Below are 18,074 nucleotides of genomic sequence, written 5' to 3'. Positions count from 1 at the left end.
TTTTTATAGTAAGATCTGATGATTTTTTGAATTTCCTCTGAATCTGTAGTTATGTCTCCCTTTTCATTTCTGATTTTGTTAATTTGGACGCACTCTCTGTGTCCTCTCGTTAGTCTGGCTAAGGGTTTATCTATCTTGTTGATTTTCTCAAAGAACCAACTTTTGGTCCTGTTGATTCTTTCTATGGTCCTTTTTGTTTCTACTTGGTTGATTTCAGCTCTGAGTTTGATTATTTCCTGCCTTCTACTCCTCCTGGGTGTATTTGCTTCTTTTTGTTCTAGAGCTTTTAGGTGTGCTGTCAAGCTGCTGACATATGCTCTTTCCTGTTTCTTTCTGCAGGCACTCAGCGCTATGAGTTTTCCTCTTAGCACAGCTTTCATTGTGTCCCATAAGTTTGAGTATGTTGTATCTTCATTTTCATTAAATTCTAAAAAGTTTTTAATTTCTTTCTTTATTTCTTCCTTGACCAGGTTATCATTGAGTAGAGCATTGTTCAATTTCCACGTATATGTGGGCATTCTTCCCTTATTGTTATTGAAGACCAGTTTTAGGCCGTGGTGGTCCGATAGCACGCATGGGATTATTTCTATCTTTCTGTACCTGTTGAGGCCCGTTTTTTGACCGATTATATGGTCAATTTTGGAGAAAGTACCATGAGGAGCTGAGAAGAAGGTATATCCTTTTGCTTTAGGATAGAATGTTCTATAAATATCCGTTAAGTCCATTTGGCTCATGACTTCTCTTAGTCTGTCGACATCACTGTTTAATTTCTGTTTCCATGATCTGTCCATTGATGAGAGTGGGGTGTTGAAATCTCCCACTATTATTGTGTGAGGTGCAATGTGTGTTTTGAGCTTTAGTAAGGTTTCTTTTACGTATGTAGGTGCCCTTGTATTTGGGGCATAGATATTTAGGATTGAGAGTTCACCTTGGTGGATTTTTCCTTTGATGAATATGAAGTGTCCTTCCTTATCTTTTTTGATGACTTTTAGTTGGAAATTGATTTTATTTGATATTAGAATGGCTACTCCAGCTTGCTTCTTCTGACCATTTGCTTGGAAAGTTGTTTTCCAGCCTTTCACTCTGAGGTAGTGTCTGTCTTTGTCTCTGAGGTGTGTTTCCTGTAGGCAGCAGAATGCAGGGTCCTCGTTGCGTATCCAGTTTGTTAATCTATGTCTTTTTATTGGGGAGTTGAGGCCATTGATATTGAGAGATATTAAGGAATAGTGATTATTGTTTCCCTTTATATTCATATTTGGATGTGAGGTTATGTTTGTGTGCTTTCATTCTCTTTGTTTTGTTGCCAAGACGATTAGTTTCTTGCTTCTTCTAGGGTATAGCTTGCCTCCTTATGTTGGGCTTTACCATTTATTATCCTTTGTAGTGCTGGATTTGTAGAAAGATATTGTGTAAATTTGGTTTTGTCATGGAATATCTTGGTTTCTCCATCAATGTTAATTGAGAGTTTTGCTGGATACAGTAACCTGGGCTGGCATTTGTGTTCTCTTAGGGTCTGTATGACATCAGTCCAGGATCTTCTGGCCTTCATAGTTTCTGGCGAGAAGTCTGGTGTGATTCTGATAGGTCTGCCTTTATATGTTACTTGACCTTTTTCCCTTACTGCTTTTAATATTCTTTCTTTATTTTGTGCGTTTGGTGTTTTGACAATTATGTGACGGGAGGTGTTTCTTTTCTGGTCCAATCTATTTGGAGTTCTGTAGGCTTCTTGTATGCCTATGGGTATCTCTTTTTTTAGGTTAGGGAAGTTTTCTTCTATGATTTTGTTGAAGATATTTACTGGTCCTTTGACCTGGGAGTCTTCACTCTCTTCTATACCTATTATCCTTAGGTTTGATCTTCTCATTGAGTCCTGGATTTCCTGTATGTTTTGGACCAGTAGCTTTTTCCGCTTTACATTATCTTTGACAGTTGAGTCAATGATTTCTATGGAATCTTCTGCTCCTGAGATTCTCTCTTCCATCTCTTGTATTCTGTTGGTGAAGCTTGTATCTACAGCTCCTTGTCTCTTCTTTTGGTTTTCTATATCCAGGGTTGTTTCCATGTGTTCTTTCTTGATTGCTTCTATTTCCATTTTTAATTCCTTCATCTGTTTGATTGTGTTTTCCTGGAATTCTTTCAGGGATTTTTGCCATTCCTCTCTGTAGGCTTCTACTTGTTTATTAATGATTTCCTGTGTTTCCCTAAGTGTGTTCATGTCTTTCTTGAAGTCCTCCAGCATCATGATCAAATATGATTTTGAAACTAGATCTTGCTTTTCTGGTGTGTTTGGATATTCCATGTTTGTTTTGGTGGGAGAATTGGGCTCCGAGGATGGCATGCAGTCTTGGTTTCTGTTGCTTGGGTTCCTGCGCTTGCCTCTCGCCATCAGATTATCTCTAGTGTTACTTTGTTCTGCTATTTCTGACAGTGGCTAGACTGACCTATAAGCCTGTGTGTCAGGAGTGCTGTAGACCTGTTTTCCTCTCTTTCAGTCAGTTATGGGGACAGTGTGTTCTGCTTTCGGGCGTGTAGTTTTTCCTCTCTACAGGTCTTCAGCTGTTCCTGTGGGCCTGTGTCTTGAGTTCACCAGGCAGCTTTCTTGCAGCAGAAAATTTGGTCTTACCTGTGGTCCCGAGGCTCAGGTTCGCTCGTGGGGTGCTGCCCAGTGGCTCTCTGCAGCGGCAGCAACCAGGAAGACCTGTGCCGCCCCTTCCGGGAGCTTCAGTGCACCAGGGTTCCAGATGGTCTTTGGCTTTTTCCTCTGGCGTCCGAGATGTGTGTGCAGGGAGCAGTCTCTTCTGGTTTCCCAGGCTTGTCTGCCTCTCTGAAGGTTTAGCTCTCCCTCCCACGGGATTTGGGTGCAGAGAACTGTTTATCCGGTCTGTTTCCTTCAGGTTCCGGCGGTGTCTCAGGCACAGGGATCCTGCCGCTCCTGGGCCCTCCCCCACGGGAGCCCAGAGGCCTTATACAGTTTCCTCTTGGGCCAGGGATGTGGGCAGGGGTGAGCAGTGTTGGTGGTCTCTTCCGCTCTGCAGCCTCAGGAGTGCCCACCTGACCAGGCGGTTGGGTCTCTCTCTCACCGGGTCTGGGAGCAGAGAGCTGCTGCGGGCCGGGATCCGCGGGTGTGGGGGAAATGTATTTTTATTATACAGGCCTTGTGCATATTTTGTCAAACTCATTCCTAAGTTTTTCATATTTTGATGCTACTATAAATTGCTTTATCAATTTCGCTTTTCAGTTCTGTTCTTTAAGTGAACACAGTTGGAAGATGCAGGCTTGTGACTTGAGGACTTTACTGTTAAGTTGGAGAAGACAGTGTGCTACTGGTCTGAGACACGTGTCAATGAGACAAAATAGACCATAGGAGAGGCTATATGCATGCTCCATTGGTTTTAGACAAAGATGCCAAGGAAATTCAAAGAAAAGAAAACTTGTGCTGAAAATCCTGGGGAAATAGCTCATTATCCTCATTTTACCTCATAACTCTAAGGTAATTCTAGTGAATTATGAACTTAGACTTAAGACTAGAACTATGAAATCTCTACACAAAAATAGAAAAAGGCTTTCGGAACAGAAAGACCTGTTTTTCCATGGGTTTGCTTTTACAAGAAAGAATTATGTAAAAATTTTAAGAACTGGATTCTATCACAATTTGGCAGGCCTGTCCTTCAAAAAAAGCTAAAAACATCATAAATATTTTGAGAAAAATGGATCTATACTATTAAAAAAAACAGGTGGAAGCTGGGTTTGGTGGCCCAGCTCTACCACCAACCAACAACCTGCAACATATTTAGCAAAGGAGTTTTATCTAAATATAAGATTTTACCCACACACATATACACACTCACACATACACACACTCACACATATTCACTCACGCATGCACTAACACACACACACACACACACACACACACGAACTCAATAAGAAAGAAACATAGTAAAAAGTGTAAAAGCGGTCAAACTTTGAACAAACTCTTTGGGAAATGCACTTCCCTTTACTTGGCTGTTCTAGTACTGACAGTCATGGAACCGCAGGATTGAAGATTTGGAATGTGGTCTGACCATGTTGGGAAACAGTCCATTCCTTGTAAAAACCTGAACACTTACAATATGGCCCTGGAAGCTACTCTCAAATAAGCATCCGTGCAAGCCAAATACACATTGCCCTTCAAAGCATCAGCTGTAAATATTTGGAACAGCTCACCTTACTGTATGCTCCAAGGGGACCCTGTCTGCACTCAGGGGGTTAACAAAGAAATCACAGGGCGCTGGGATGTATTTAGCAACAAAGGGAGAGACCATTAACAATCTTAAGGGAATGTCACAGCTCCTATGACAAATGAGAAAAGACACACAACATTGTTCAGTTCATTGCCTTAAATCAGGGGCACCAGGGTACCAGGAATTGCAGAGCATCTAAATTGCAAAGATGTTTCTACTCCACAAAACATCCTTTCAGATGAAGCCGAAGAAAGGGGGAAGGTTGTCTAGAGCTGTGGGTAGGAAGAGGTTAGTTGTAGAAAGGGACAAGGAAATTGCAGTCCCCGTGTTTTCTATTTTGATGGCTCTGGTTGTGTGGCAGGTAATGGTATCTTTTCTGAAGTTATGGGGCATGAACATTTAATAGATGTGTGCTCTGGCTTTTGAAACAGGGTCTTTTAGAGCCCAGATGGGCACCGAACTTGAGATCCTGACACCGCAGTCTCTCGAGCGCTGTGAGCCACCATGCCCAGTGCTGTAATGAATCTATAGAGGATATTACACTGACGACAACTGAAGAAGGTGTAGTCAAGATAACTGTTTATGAGTAACTTGTCTCTTTCTGGTATGAAAATGAGCTCAACATGGGTATTTGCCCTCTGGGGAGTCTTTCTCTCCCTTGAGAGCATGTTAGAAGCTGCTGGGCTGCTGTGATCCAGTTCTGCATTGTGCTGCAGAAAATTAAACAGGGTGCAGATTCTACACAATATTTGCGTTTATTAGGAGAGAAAGAATGGATCTGCTAAGAGTAGTGGCACCCCATTGTGCGGATGTCACTTCTCATTGTCAACTTGCAGAAAACATTCAGCTAAGTCCTCGGCTTGTTAAACCGGAAAGGCTGTTTATGAGTTTTGTGTTTTCCTCCTGTGAACTATTAAGCATTCTGTTTAATTTGCAATGGCAGAGCAGGTTTTCTCGATGGCTTGGCTCCATCGGGATGATTGCTGAGAGCCGTGCTCAATATTAGAACCCATGGATCTGAGCCTCTCTATTAAGACGATTGGAGTCTCAAATTGGGATACTCAAGAGAACCAGGAATTGCAGAACATCTGAGTTACAGTGATGTTTCTAACTCACAGAAATGTCCACTCATATCTCTTCTAAGAGAGGTCAGAAGACAGCTCACACGCCTTCTTCTGAGAGATACTTCACTGAGAGTAGAATGGTTTCCATGACCACAGACATTCCTTTGTCCGGGTAGCACAGCTGAACCCACAGAAGGGCAAAGAGAAGCTTCCTAAAGGGTTGCGCTCACCATCAGTGACTGAGTATTGTAAAGGTTTTGCTTTGGTTTGGTTTTTTGGTTTCTTTACATAGAGAAATGAACAGCACAGTACTCTACTGAATATCCTAGTTTCTTGTAGGGCAGAAAGCTCTACCTCATAGCTAATTTTCATGATCAGAGCACAGAAGGGTTTACCCTTAGCTTTCTGCATAACTCTGATCAAAATATCAGACATAGACAATTTAGAAGACAGAACTTATTTTGATGCACAGTTACGGAGATGTCACTTTATTATAGACGAGAAGAGAAGGTACTGCAGGACACTGCAGCTCACGACCTGGTAGGCTGGAAACACAAAAAGGGACAGGAATAGAGTCAGAGACAAGACCATTTCAAGGACCCTGGTGACCTACCTCCTCCCCTTCAGTTCCCAAACACTCTGGCACCTTTCAAACCAGTGCGGCAGCTAAGCTTTAACCACGAGTGTGTTGGGGGTCATTTCATGTTCAATCATAACAGAGTCTAAGACCAAGAACAATGGGACTCCGTGTGTTGTACATTGTAGCTGAGATTAAGGGAGGATGCTTAGCCCCGCTATCACCTGTTTCCTTCCTGGTTCCTGCCACTTTCCCATCCTTCGGTTCAGCAGCGAGAGGAGAGACAAAGAATCCTATCACATAAAGAAACAGTGAGACCTTTTTTTAAGCCAAGAACCTGATATGAAGGAGGAAGGAAGCGTCGTTGGACATCCTGCTTCTAAGGAATATCCCATAGGGGCTGTGTCTGAGTAACTAGACCATTGTGTGTCTGCATGTGTGTGTGTGTGCATGAGCGTGTATGTGTGTATAGAAGTGTGAGCACCTGTGCATACAGAAGTATCTGAGTTCCTGTGTGTATGTGTGCATGCTTATGTGTGTGAGTATATTCGTGTGTGGGGGAGTGTTTAAAGGTTCTGGTTCTTCCTTTGTGTAAAACCTAGAATTTACACTTCTATTCCTCCTCAGGGTATCCCTCTCAGAATTTCTACACATCTCTATTGTCCACTAATAATAAACAGTGGTTCTGCCTTCTCCTCCACCCCTCAGCTTGTACAATGATGCTCAACTAGGTGTTGAGCCAACCAAATGGCATCTGGCAATAAGACTTGTCCTTTAGACAATGGCTTGTGATCATCCTTTGTAGTCAAACCTGATTCAGTACCCCTCCCTTGCATGTAAAACTTCTCTCAGACACACTTCAGTGTTAGATAAACCCTAAGAGCTTCTTGGGTCCCAACATCTCTGAAATTAGCATGTGACTTATAAAAGAAGGTATTTTACAATTATAAGTTTTGATTAAATATGACACTTCTAGTTGAATACAAGGCTGAAGAAGTTATTACTGGTACAACCTTCTCTGTTTCACGACAAAAAGCACGTCAAAGTCTGTGACACTCTAACAAATAATTAAGAAGCTATGGATATAAATATATCCCTTTTGATGCATTGTAATTTCATGTTAGAGACCCAGGCAGCTAGGACTAAGAAGCTGTCTCCTTGTCTATGGTACAAAGGGTTTGCCAGGTTAGAGACAGTTGTCAGTGGAATTAAGACTGGTCTAGTGAAGAGATGATTCTTAAGAGTTTGATCCAGAGACCACATTAGCCTCTCCCCAGGGCCTGACTTTAGATCCTGAATTGCAATCTTTATCTGTTCTGATAGTGTCCACATCTTTTTACTTCCTATGGAAATATAAACAAGTCGGGGTCTCCAAGGCAAAACTTTCACTGGCTTCTATTCTAATGTTAATACATCCTTATAGTTTACAGGCTGGCTTAATTCCACGGTTCTGTTTTGTTTTGTTTTGTTTGTCTTGTATAAACAAGTGTCTCTCACTTCCTATTGTTCCTTCCTCATTAACACTCAGAAAATTTAAAGTTTAGCAGAGTGTCATTGATTCTATCTCTGGGGTTTTCGTTTGTTTGTCTTGTTTATTCCTCTTTGCTTTATAAACATTTTCTTCAAGGTGCGATTAGATCTTTCTGTAGCTACTTGTCGTGTGTTTGAACAATTGGTACAACCTGAGGTTATTTTTATGACATATATCAATACCTTCCCCAGGAGTATCTACCACTTCATCCCTTATTTTAGGGACTGTCTCTGGTATTGAAGGGATATTAATCTGAGTTCCCCACTGTTGTAAAAAAAAAAACAAAATCCCTTCCCTATAGATTAATGGGAATGTCAGCCACATAAGGCTTTAACTTTCCTATTACATCTTCTAGTCCCACACATTTTTACCTATCATACACTTTGCTTTATCTGAGATATTTTCCAATTCCTAGAAACCGGGTATAAACTTTTTTAAGTGACCATTCTGAATTCTAAGAATTTTTGTGAAATAATAGTTACATCAGCTCCTGTGTGTACCAAATCTTCTATTTCAATACCGTTTACTTGCAATTTTAATTTTGGCCTCTAATCATTAACAACTGTTTGCCCAAATACACATTTTCCTGTATTTCCAACCCCTCCCGTCCTCTCTACTGGAGCAGCTTTGCCTTTGATGTAGGGAAACAGCAACAGCTGAGCAATCCTGTCACCTGTGTTAAATTGCTTCTCTCTTTCTACAGAAGTCATTTTAATTTATCCTTTGAAATATCCATCTATAATTCCTGGATACACAATGAAAGTCAATCCTCTTCTTCCCAAGACCATCCCTGCTGTCCCTGAGGGCAGAGCACCATAACCTCCAGTAGTTATTGGATTTGGGGGCACAGAGTAAGATGTTTATCTGTGGCAAATCAAGAACTACCTGCAGCAGTAAGTGGAGGTTTTCCAATCTGCATGTTAATCCTTGTAATTATGGCTTGTAATATTTGCTGCAGGGCTCTGAGCCAGTCCCTGCCCCCCTCCGACCTCCCCCCACCCCAACCAAGGCTGTTTTCCCAATGGTAAGAAATAATCTTGAATATCTCTTTGATCTGCACTCCTGAACCCAACGGTGGCCTCTGGCATTCTGTTTGTGTGAGAGTTAGTAAAAACCATTGATTCTAGAAAAGGCCTATTCATTTTTCCAGCACTAAGTACTATTTTTCTTGCAGTTAACACATTGGGCATTTTGAGATCTGAGGCTTTTGGTTTGGTCACAGTCTCTTTGCAAATGACTGTTTCCTGAAATTGAAGCACTTTGATATTGGAGACCTCCAGCTATAGCTTGACCTATTATAGCATGATAAGCATTAGAACCAATACTGGTCATATCCCTCATCTACTCCTACTTTTAATGTTCTAATAACATTTTTACACTCAGCATTTTCAAACACCAGGGTATCTATCAACACCTACTTCATGTCGGGGTCTGATACAGCTTTGTTCACAGCTGAGACTAATCTTCGATTTATTAAAAAAAATGATGACAGCTTCTCCAGAGCCTTATATAATCTTGGTAGATGAGGTGGACTTTTTCTTCAACTTTGTCCCAAGCTCTTAAAGCCACTAAATGACACTGTTCTATAATAACATCACCATGTTGAATCTTTTCTTGTATATCAGAGTGCCAGCCTTCACCCAGCAATTCATCTTTTAATTCATTCATTCCCTTGATCTATTTTGTGCTTCAATATTCACAGCTTCTTCCCTCCACCATGTTAACCCTGGCAACTGCAGACCAATTCCTTCTAGTCTTGGGAAATAATGCTATTTTGAGTAGCCAAATTATTTAGAATTTGTTTCACATAAGGCAAGTGCATCTCATATGAAATCACAGACTCTTTAAAAGGCCTTAGAGCTATCATTTCTATAGGACACCATCTTATCTCCCCATAACTTTGTTCCACCCTGTTAGCAAGCATAGGCTGTACCACTACTGGGAAAGCTGACAGTGATCTCATAACCCTGGGCCAGCTTTCCTCTGACCGGACTGCCCTCTCTGGCAGAATGTCTTTCTCTTTCTTCCTATAGGAAACTCATTCTCACTATGACTGAGCATTTTTGCTCTTTTTCCCGGTGTTCCTTGCCTCCCAAGCACTTCCACCTCTACCTACAAATCTTTCAACTTCTTTTAAAAATAAAATTTATGAAAACAAAACAAAACAGAAAATCCCTTTTGGGAGCAAAGCAGGAAACATCCTAACAGTAGCAGCCATAATAAATTCTTGCTGTTGTCATGAAAAAAAATCCACTTCTTCATCCCTTTATGCCATTTGAAATAAAATTTCCCATTCTGCTTTGCCCCACATTGGGCACCGCCTATAATTGGTCTTTGCTACTTTGTAGGTTCTCCTTTTTCCTACCCTTTATCCCCTCAGATTCACTCCCGAACACTAGATAGGAGAGAAGGAAGGATGGAGGAGAAAAAGGGAGAACTCCCTGAATCTAATCTCATTTTCTTTGTTTCTTCATTGCCTGACTCTTTGCTAACAAACTGCAAATACCACCACCAAACAACAACAACAACAACAACAACAACAACAACAACAACAAAAACCCACTTATCAGGGTCCAAGCATTTATATAACCCCTGAAAGGTTCCCAGAATTCCAAACATCACACAGTTGCTGAAACTATTGGCAGCTGGCAAAACCACATCTCTACTAGAGCACTGGGCAAATCATACTCAGCTACTGAGAACAGTCTAAAGCAGCCCCACACCCCCACATATAGAGTTAAAGTGAAAGTATATTCTTACATTTCTGTGTTTTTTAAAGAAACCAAAATTCCAAAATTGTCACTACATAGATACATGTGTGCACACAGGCATATACACATATGCACTTATATGCACAGACACATATCATAAACATTCACAGACAAAAATACATACACATTCATACAAACTCTGCCATAATATTTTTTTTATTTTATTAAAATACTGAGTTTATTTCACATCTATATTTGTCTCCCTACCATTTCCACATCTGACCACCACTACTATGTCCTATTATAGCATTCCATACATACTTAAAACCAAGTAAAGGGTGGAGTTCCATCCTTGAAAACTAAACAGGCATTTTAGACAACACATTCTTGGCAATTGAACCTGGACAACATTTATCAAACACAGTAGGGAAAGTTCTCACTTTGCATTATAAAAAGGACAGCCAGATAGCAACTATTATAGAAGTGAAATAAGACAGAATTATTTCAAACTGTTTAAACCATTTTCTTAAAGAGACTTCCTCCACTGCCAGAGATCTTGAATAGCCTCCTGGTCAGTCATCCAGAAACAATTCTTCACATAATTAATGAACTTGGCTTCCACTTTGGGAAGAGAACCACCTTTTTCTATACTTGCTTGCATTTTTGCCTTATTGTCTTCTACAGAACCAGGTCCTTTGGGTGTTTTGGGAGTTTTTTCCTGTTTTTTGAAGGACTCTTGATCCTTTGACCTTGGTGTTGATGGTTTTAAATCTTTCCCATTTTGGTTTGATTTTTGTGCATTTTTGGCTGGGGTATCTCATACAGATTTCTTCACTGGAACCTTTTCTTCAGTTTCCTCTTCATCAAAATCATCATCATCTTCTTCTTCATCATCCTCATCATCCTCATCCTCATCTTCATCAAGTTTTACTTTTTTCTGTGGGACTTTGTTACCACCTCCGGGAGCAGATCTCTTTCCAGACATGCCTAACAGTTTTACATCTTCCTCATCTTCATCTTCTGACTCTGCATCTTCCTCTACAGCTACTAGGTGCTGTCCACTTATGTGCACAAGCCCAGAACCACACTTCAACCTCAAGACCACAGGTGGTGTAATTTCGAAGCCCCCAAGGGAAACTGTGGTTGTACAGACATTTTCACAGTAGCCAGTGTTACTTTAATTGGGCTGCCTTCATAGTTCATTGCTTCTGCCTCTACGATGTGTAACTCATCTTTTGCCCCTGCTCCTAAACTGACCGTTCTTAATGATAACTCATTAAGAGTGCTCATTTTCATCATTATCCACTTTAAAGTGATAGTCTTTGTCAGCCTTTAGTTCACAACCAAAAAGGTAGTTCTGAGGCCTAAGAGGGCCCATGTCCATGTCCATCCAGTCTTCCATGAGGTGGAGGCGCGCACTTCAGTGTGAGAGAAGCCGGACAAAAAACAATTGCCTACTGTTCCGCAGAACAGACACGCAGGATGGAATCACGGCTGTGCCATAACATTTAAAAGTGAAAAATAACCAAAAATAATTGGTATAACTATTAACAAGGGAGGCCAAGATATTGTGTTTCCATTCTGGAAAATACTGCATAGCACTGAAATACATGTGAGTTCAATTGCATATATGTGACCACATGGAAAAATTACTAAGATACATAACTGAATGTAAAAACTAAACATAGATACAAAAACAAAGAGAAGATGCCATTTTTGTACAATAAAAAACTTTGTATTTCTGACTATACGTGCAAAAAAGCAGTGAGTTTGGTATGCAGTAAACTTCAGAGATCAATTCTTGGGAGTCAAACAGCTCTAAAGAATAGAGGTAGAAATGTATGGGTAAATATTACATAATAGCTATGGTTATTTCTTTATACTATTACATTTTAGCCATGAGAATGCAGATGCAAATTACCTTTTATGGTTTGTTTGTTTGTTTGTTTTGTCTTTTTAAAGACAAACTCTGGGTCATAATTTGCTTACACACCTTTTAAACCCTGAGCTTAGATGCCAACAGCAGCTGTGGACTGCAGGCTCTAGCACAAAGATTTCTTGTCTCTTGTTAGAAATTCTGTACTCTGCCTAAAGGGTAGCTTGTGCCCCGCCCCCAGTCAGAACTGTGAAGAATAAAAGCCTAAGTTAGCAAAGCCCACAAGTACCACCAGAGGGGGGTGTGTGTGATGGCAGAGGTGATATCATGGTTCTTGTGGCAGTGCTGGGATTGGAAACCCAAGACTCTAATTCATGCTTAGTTGCTCCCACGATTTAATAAATACCACATGTTGTCTTCTTTTCACCAAGTGGCTTAGAGTAAACTCATCAATACATAAACAGAGGAACAGTTCAGAGTTGCATGTGATGAATGACCACATTCTTCTCAGTACATTAACTGAAAAATTCTCTCTAGTGTCCTTTTTCTGGTTAAAAAAAATTGTCTCATAGCAGTGTTTCAATACCTGTACCATTTGTCTTAAAGTTATCTTTAAAGGATGCGATAATGACAGCTTTGCACCGTGAGCCATTAGGTTCTTCATAAAGGATGGATTCACCGAGAGAATATTGCATATCATCACTTTCAGTGTAGGATGGGCAGCTCCTCATGGGTCACCCTGGACAGTAGATGACAGACATATTCATTATTCCCTGCACCAATGACTCAGAGTGAGCTCCTTGAGGAAAAGTATCACTGGTTTTGATTCCTTTGCTATGTCGACTGGTTGAATAAGCCAATCTCGAGGAACAAAGCACACTGTCACAAGCCATGTGTGCTTGGATGAGTTACTCACCCATTCTGAACTTCATTACAATATTTAAAATTATACAAGATAATCGTGTCTGAATACGAAAATTAAGAGTTTGTATACGATGGGGAGATGGCTTTTCAGTAATATGTTTGCTCTGCAAAACATGAGTACCTGAGTTTAATAACCAGAACCCACATGAAAAGCCCAGATTTGGCCGTGTGTTTATAGTTCCAGAGCTAGGGAGGCATCCAGACTAGGTAAGATAGGTAGCAATGGGTCCCAAAGAAAGACTCCATCTCAAACAGACAAAATAAAACAAAACAAAACAAAACAACAACAACAACAAAAACCCAAATCCAAACAAAGTAGATGGCTCCTAAAGAATGACCCTTAAGGCTGACCTCTGGCCTCCTATGTACTAGCACACACAACACACACAGACACACACAGACGCACACAGACACACACACACACACACACACACACACACACACACACACACACTGACATGCATGCTATGTGGAGCTCAAGTGAGTCAACCGAATATAATCTGCACAAGTGACTTCACCCAAACAGAAGAGCCACTTGGCAGAGCCCCTCCTGAAAGGTTGCCCTGCAGAACTGCAAGCTTAATAAATGGTGGTTGTTTCCAGTCATTGGGATAAGAGATGCCTAGATACCAGGTGAGATGTTTCTCTGTCTGTGAAGGTACTTCTGAGAGAGGCCTGCCTTCACTGGGCACATAAATATTACTTGATCTGTTAATGAAATTGAGACGCTCCAATCTTACCCAACCCTATTGTAGTGACTTGAATGTGCTTGGCTCAGGGACTGGCAGTATTAGGAGGTGTGGCCTTGTTGGAATAGGCATGTCACTGTGGGTGTGGGCTTTAAGACCCTTGTCCTAGCTGCCTAGAAGCCAGTCTTCTCCTGTTTGCCTTCAGAAAAAGATGTAGAACTCTCAGCTCCTCCAGCACCATGTCTGCCTGCCTGGATGCTGCTATCCTTCTCACCATGACGACAATAGACTAAACCTCAGAACCTGTAAGCCAACCCCAATTAAATGTCCTTTATAGGAGTAGCCTTGGTTATGGCATCTCTACACAAAATGGAAACCCTAAGACACCTATGTTTGGGGAAGGGAAAAGGAAGTGCAATCAAGTTAACTGCTCATATCCATGTGACCAACCCCCAATAAAAATCCCAGTACTTGCAGTTTTGACAGATACAGCTTGCTCTAAGTGTCCCTTCCCCTGGTTGTTCAACTGTTCTTTGCACTACCCCTTACAATACACAGGTAAAGGGTTTGTCCTACTTCGATGAGTCATGCCAGCAAATGACCACTGGCCACATACAGGAGTCACCAGAACCTCTAACTGCAAGGCTTGTGACTGGCTTCTGAGGTAGGCTTGATTTGTGATGTCGTGGTACCTGGCTCTATCTCCAGGTAGAAAATGTCAGAATTGAGTTGATTTTAGGATACCCAGCAGATGCTGAAAAATTGATGTGTGGCCACGGGTCTGTTCTGCGTTGAGCATAAAGGAAAAAATATTTGCTTTTCTTGTTACACAGGGTTTTTTTTCCCTTCATGTGGGTTTTCAGAGGGGACTCCATCTTTGAAGGCTGACCGAATTCTCACAGATCAGCTTGCTTTGAAGTGAAACACCATGTGTGGTGCTATCTAGACAGATAGAACTACAGTAGAACTTACACGTGGGCTATGTGGAAATGATTTGGAGGTACAAACTTTATGACAATGACCTGCCCAATCCCAGTCTGTTCTCTTTGCACTCTGTTATGTCATTTTGGAGGACTGGTCATCATCAGCGTGAGATTATCAGGGATTTCTAAGATTCTATCTTATGGCCCATTTTTAAAGATCCTTTGCTTATCAGCAGATAAGAAGCCTTGGGTGAAACAACTTGTCACTTTCTCCTAAGCTGGGAATTACTAACTTTTAAGATATGACTCTGGAGGAAATTATAGATTTAAGGATTGCGTGTGTATATACATACATATTAACTACAGGAGGCTAATGCCAGTCTTCCAGTCCCTCAGACTGTCCAGTGAGACTGAACCCAGTTGACCGTAGCAATAATTAGTCCAATGGCATGGCGTGTCTTCCTTCCTTTCATGTTCTCACTCTTGTTTATGGTATCAGTTCAAATCAACTACCCATTCCTAAGCCTTTGTCTCAAAACACACAAATACCCAAAGTTTGGAGCTTTGATTTTTCTTCTCATTTGTCTTGGTCAGGGATCCCTAGAGGAACGGAAGCAATAAAATGGCTGCATGTCTAAAAAGGGATTTATTAGATTGGCTTACACTGGGCTGTGTCATCCAACAATATATCAACATGACATAGTTGCTCAATCCATGTGGCCTCAGGAGTCCCAGTCTGATGATAAAAGTCAGAAGGAGTCCTGGAGAATTTTGGGTCTTTGGCCTGTGTTGAAAGGTCAAAGAAGCTGGGTTCCAATATCAGTGAAGGATGGACGGACGCAGAGACATCAACAGAGTAGATGCACCCATCAGAAGGAGGCAAAGGTGAGGAGGCAAAGTAACATTTTTTCTTCCAGATCTCTTTGTATCCAGAAATATCCCCATGGACCTGACCAAAGGCATGTTTCTGTGTTGATCTCAGACCCAAGCAAGTTGACATCCAAGATTAAGCAATGCTTCGATGAGGGGCGACACATGTGAGCGCATAATCTTTACAGGCATGACTTAATTTACTTTCCTGTTGCTGTGATAAAGTGTTCTGACAAAATAAATTTAAGGGAGAGGGTGTTTGTTTTGTTTGTTTGGATTATAGTTGAAGCTACAGTCCATAGTGGTGAAGGAAATCAAGGTGAAGGGTTTGAAGTGGCTGCTCACATCGACTTCACAGTTAAGAAGCAGAGAAGAGTGGGTGCTTGGGATTCACTGTCCTTTCTGTTTAATACAGTTCAGTAGTCCCTTGTACAGAGAATGGCTCCACCCACAAGTAGTATGGGTCTTCCCACATAGTATAACACTCTCATGACAATCCCCAACAGGTATGACCAGAGGCCCAAGCTCCCAAGTGTGTTTCTAGATTCTGTCCAATTAACAATATTGATCATCACAATAAATACAGACACAAATGCATGTATAAAGCATATACTACTCTGTGAAACTAGATTATGTGTGTGTACCTATGTATGCATGTATGTTCTATCTATAATCCATCTTATCTATGTCTATCTACCTATCTACCTATCTATCTACCTATCTACCTATCTACCTATCTACCTATCTACCTATCTACTTATCTACCTATCTACCTATCTACTTATCTACCTATCTACCTACCTACCTATCTACCTATCTATCTATCTATCTATCTATCTATCTATCTATCTATCTATCTATCTATCTATCTATCCATCCATCCATCCATCCATCCATCCATCCATCCATCCATCTATCTATCTATCTATCTATCTATCTATCTATCTATCTATCTATCTATCTATCCATCCATCCTGGCACTTTGTAGATGTTTAAGAAATAGTGATTTGTTCCCAGGCAAAGAATATTTTTCCTTTCAATCCTGACTTTCCAGATTTTCCAGCTCTTCTGAGACTGTGTTTCTCTGCTCTTTGCCCCTGGAGCTGTGTTATGTAAGCAGGGGCACAGAGGTACAGAGAAGCTTTACTTAACAAAGCATGCCTTAGCACTTAGAATTCATCATTTGACCTTCAGCCTTCTGTCTGCTGCACCTTGCAACTTTGGATTGTGTGAAGAAGAGTAAGCTTTCCAGGAGGAGCAGAGGCAACATGCCCAGTCTCCCCATGTCAGCCTGACTTTTAGGGAAACACCTGTTCAGATCTTCAATTAGCAGCCCTGCTTGGGGGATCAGACACTGGTTTTCAGAAGCCAGTAGCAGGAATTCTGATGAGAAACACTGCTGTGTGTCAGCATGAGGGATTGTGGTTGCGTGCCTGGAGTCACCTTGGCAAATAAAACTAAGGTCATGCATGGTGACCACATTGTAGCTAGTCTAATTTCTCTTCCTTCTGAATGACTCACGCATCTCCGGGTGTTTGTTTGACAAAAAATGTTTAGATGTTGTTTTAGTTTGGGTTTTATTGCTTTGAAGAGACACCATGACCAAGATAACTCTTATAAAGGACAACATTAAAGTGGGACCGGCTTACAGTTTCAGAGATTCAGTCCATTATTATCATGGCAGAAAGCATGGCCACATTCAGGCAGGCAAACATGGTGCTGGAGAAGGAGCTGAGAGTTCTATATCTTGTTCTCCTGGTTATGAGAAGACTGTCTCTTCCATACTGGGTACAGTCTGAGTATAGGAGGGGACCTCCAAAGTCTACCCCACAGTGACAGACCTCCTCCAACAAAACCACACATCCTAACAGTGCCACTCCCCATGGGTCAAGTATATTCAAACCACCACAGAATCTTCAATAGAACAACTTACTCCTAGGATTTCAGTGCAAACATAATGGAGCATGAAGAATAGAAAAGAGACACAGAGACAGAGAGACAGAATGAGAGAAAGGGAAAGAGGTGGTCACTTCCATTTGTGTTGAGAACACTAATCTCAGTCTTTAGTGACAATGTTAACTATAGATATTTCTCATTTTCTTCCTATTAAATAGAAGAGGGCTTTTTGGTTGGTTGGTTGGTTGTGTTGTTCTGATTGTTTGCTTGTCTGTTTTGGCTTTCAGTTTCAGAGTGTTAGCGTCCAGAATGGTAGTGTGTTGGGACATGGTAGCCAGTGTTTACCGAGCTGACCATGTCTTTCACTCACTGGAAACACAGCAGGCATTAGCTTTTTTGTTTGGCTGGCTCCCTTTCTTTCCCAATGCTTTTAGGACACTTTAAAGTTAAGCTTTAATGGAGCCTAATGCCAGAAACACGAGGGGAAAAGTTGATGGCCCGAGAATTACATTTTCTGTTCAATTAACCTCTGTGGTAGACAACTCAGTCCCAAATTTGCCAGTGGGAAGAAGCAGAAGATGACACCAATAAAGACTAGGGCAGGAACATGGCTCCCAAAAGATCCCCTGGTGTGGTCCTAGACATCAGGCAGAGAAGACTTGTTTCCATTTCACAGATGAGAAATTGAATTATGAAATCAAGTAAAGCAGGAAATGTCACTTAATTGGATTGCCTCAACAGAAAACATTGTCTGGAAGACAAGGACCTGTGGCTGAGAAATGGTCTAGTA

General features: G+C 41.2%; 1 pseudogene; it reads right to left on the bottom strand.

The window, feature by feature from the left end:
* Positions 1-10,602: 10,602 nt before the first annotated feature.
* On the bottom strand, positions 10,603-11,558 carry Npm1-ps18 (nucleophosmin 1, pseudogene 18; annotated as a pseudogene).
* Between the last annotated feature and the right edge of the window lie 6,516 nt (positions 11,559-18,074).

Source organism: Rattus norvegicus, chromosome 19, assembly GCF_021556685.1.
Source record: "Rattus norvegicus strain SHRSP/BbbUtx chromosome 19, alternate assembly SHRSP_T2T, whole genome shotgun sequence".
Classification (NCBI taxonomy): domain Eukaryota; kingdom Metazoa; phylum Chordata; class Mammalia; order Rodentia; family Muridae; genus Rattus; species Rattus norvegicus.
The sequence above is the reverse complement of the archived record's forward strand: the minus strand, read 5'-3'. Positions and strand labels throughout refer to the sequence as shown.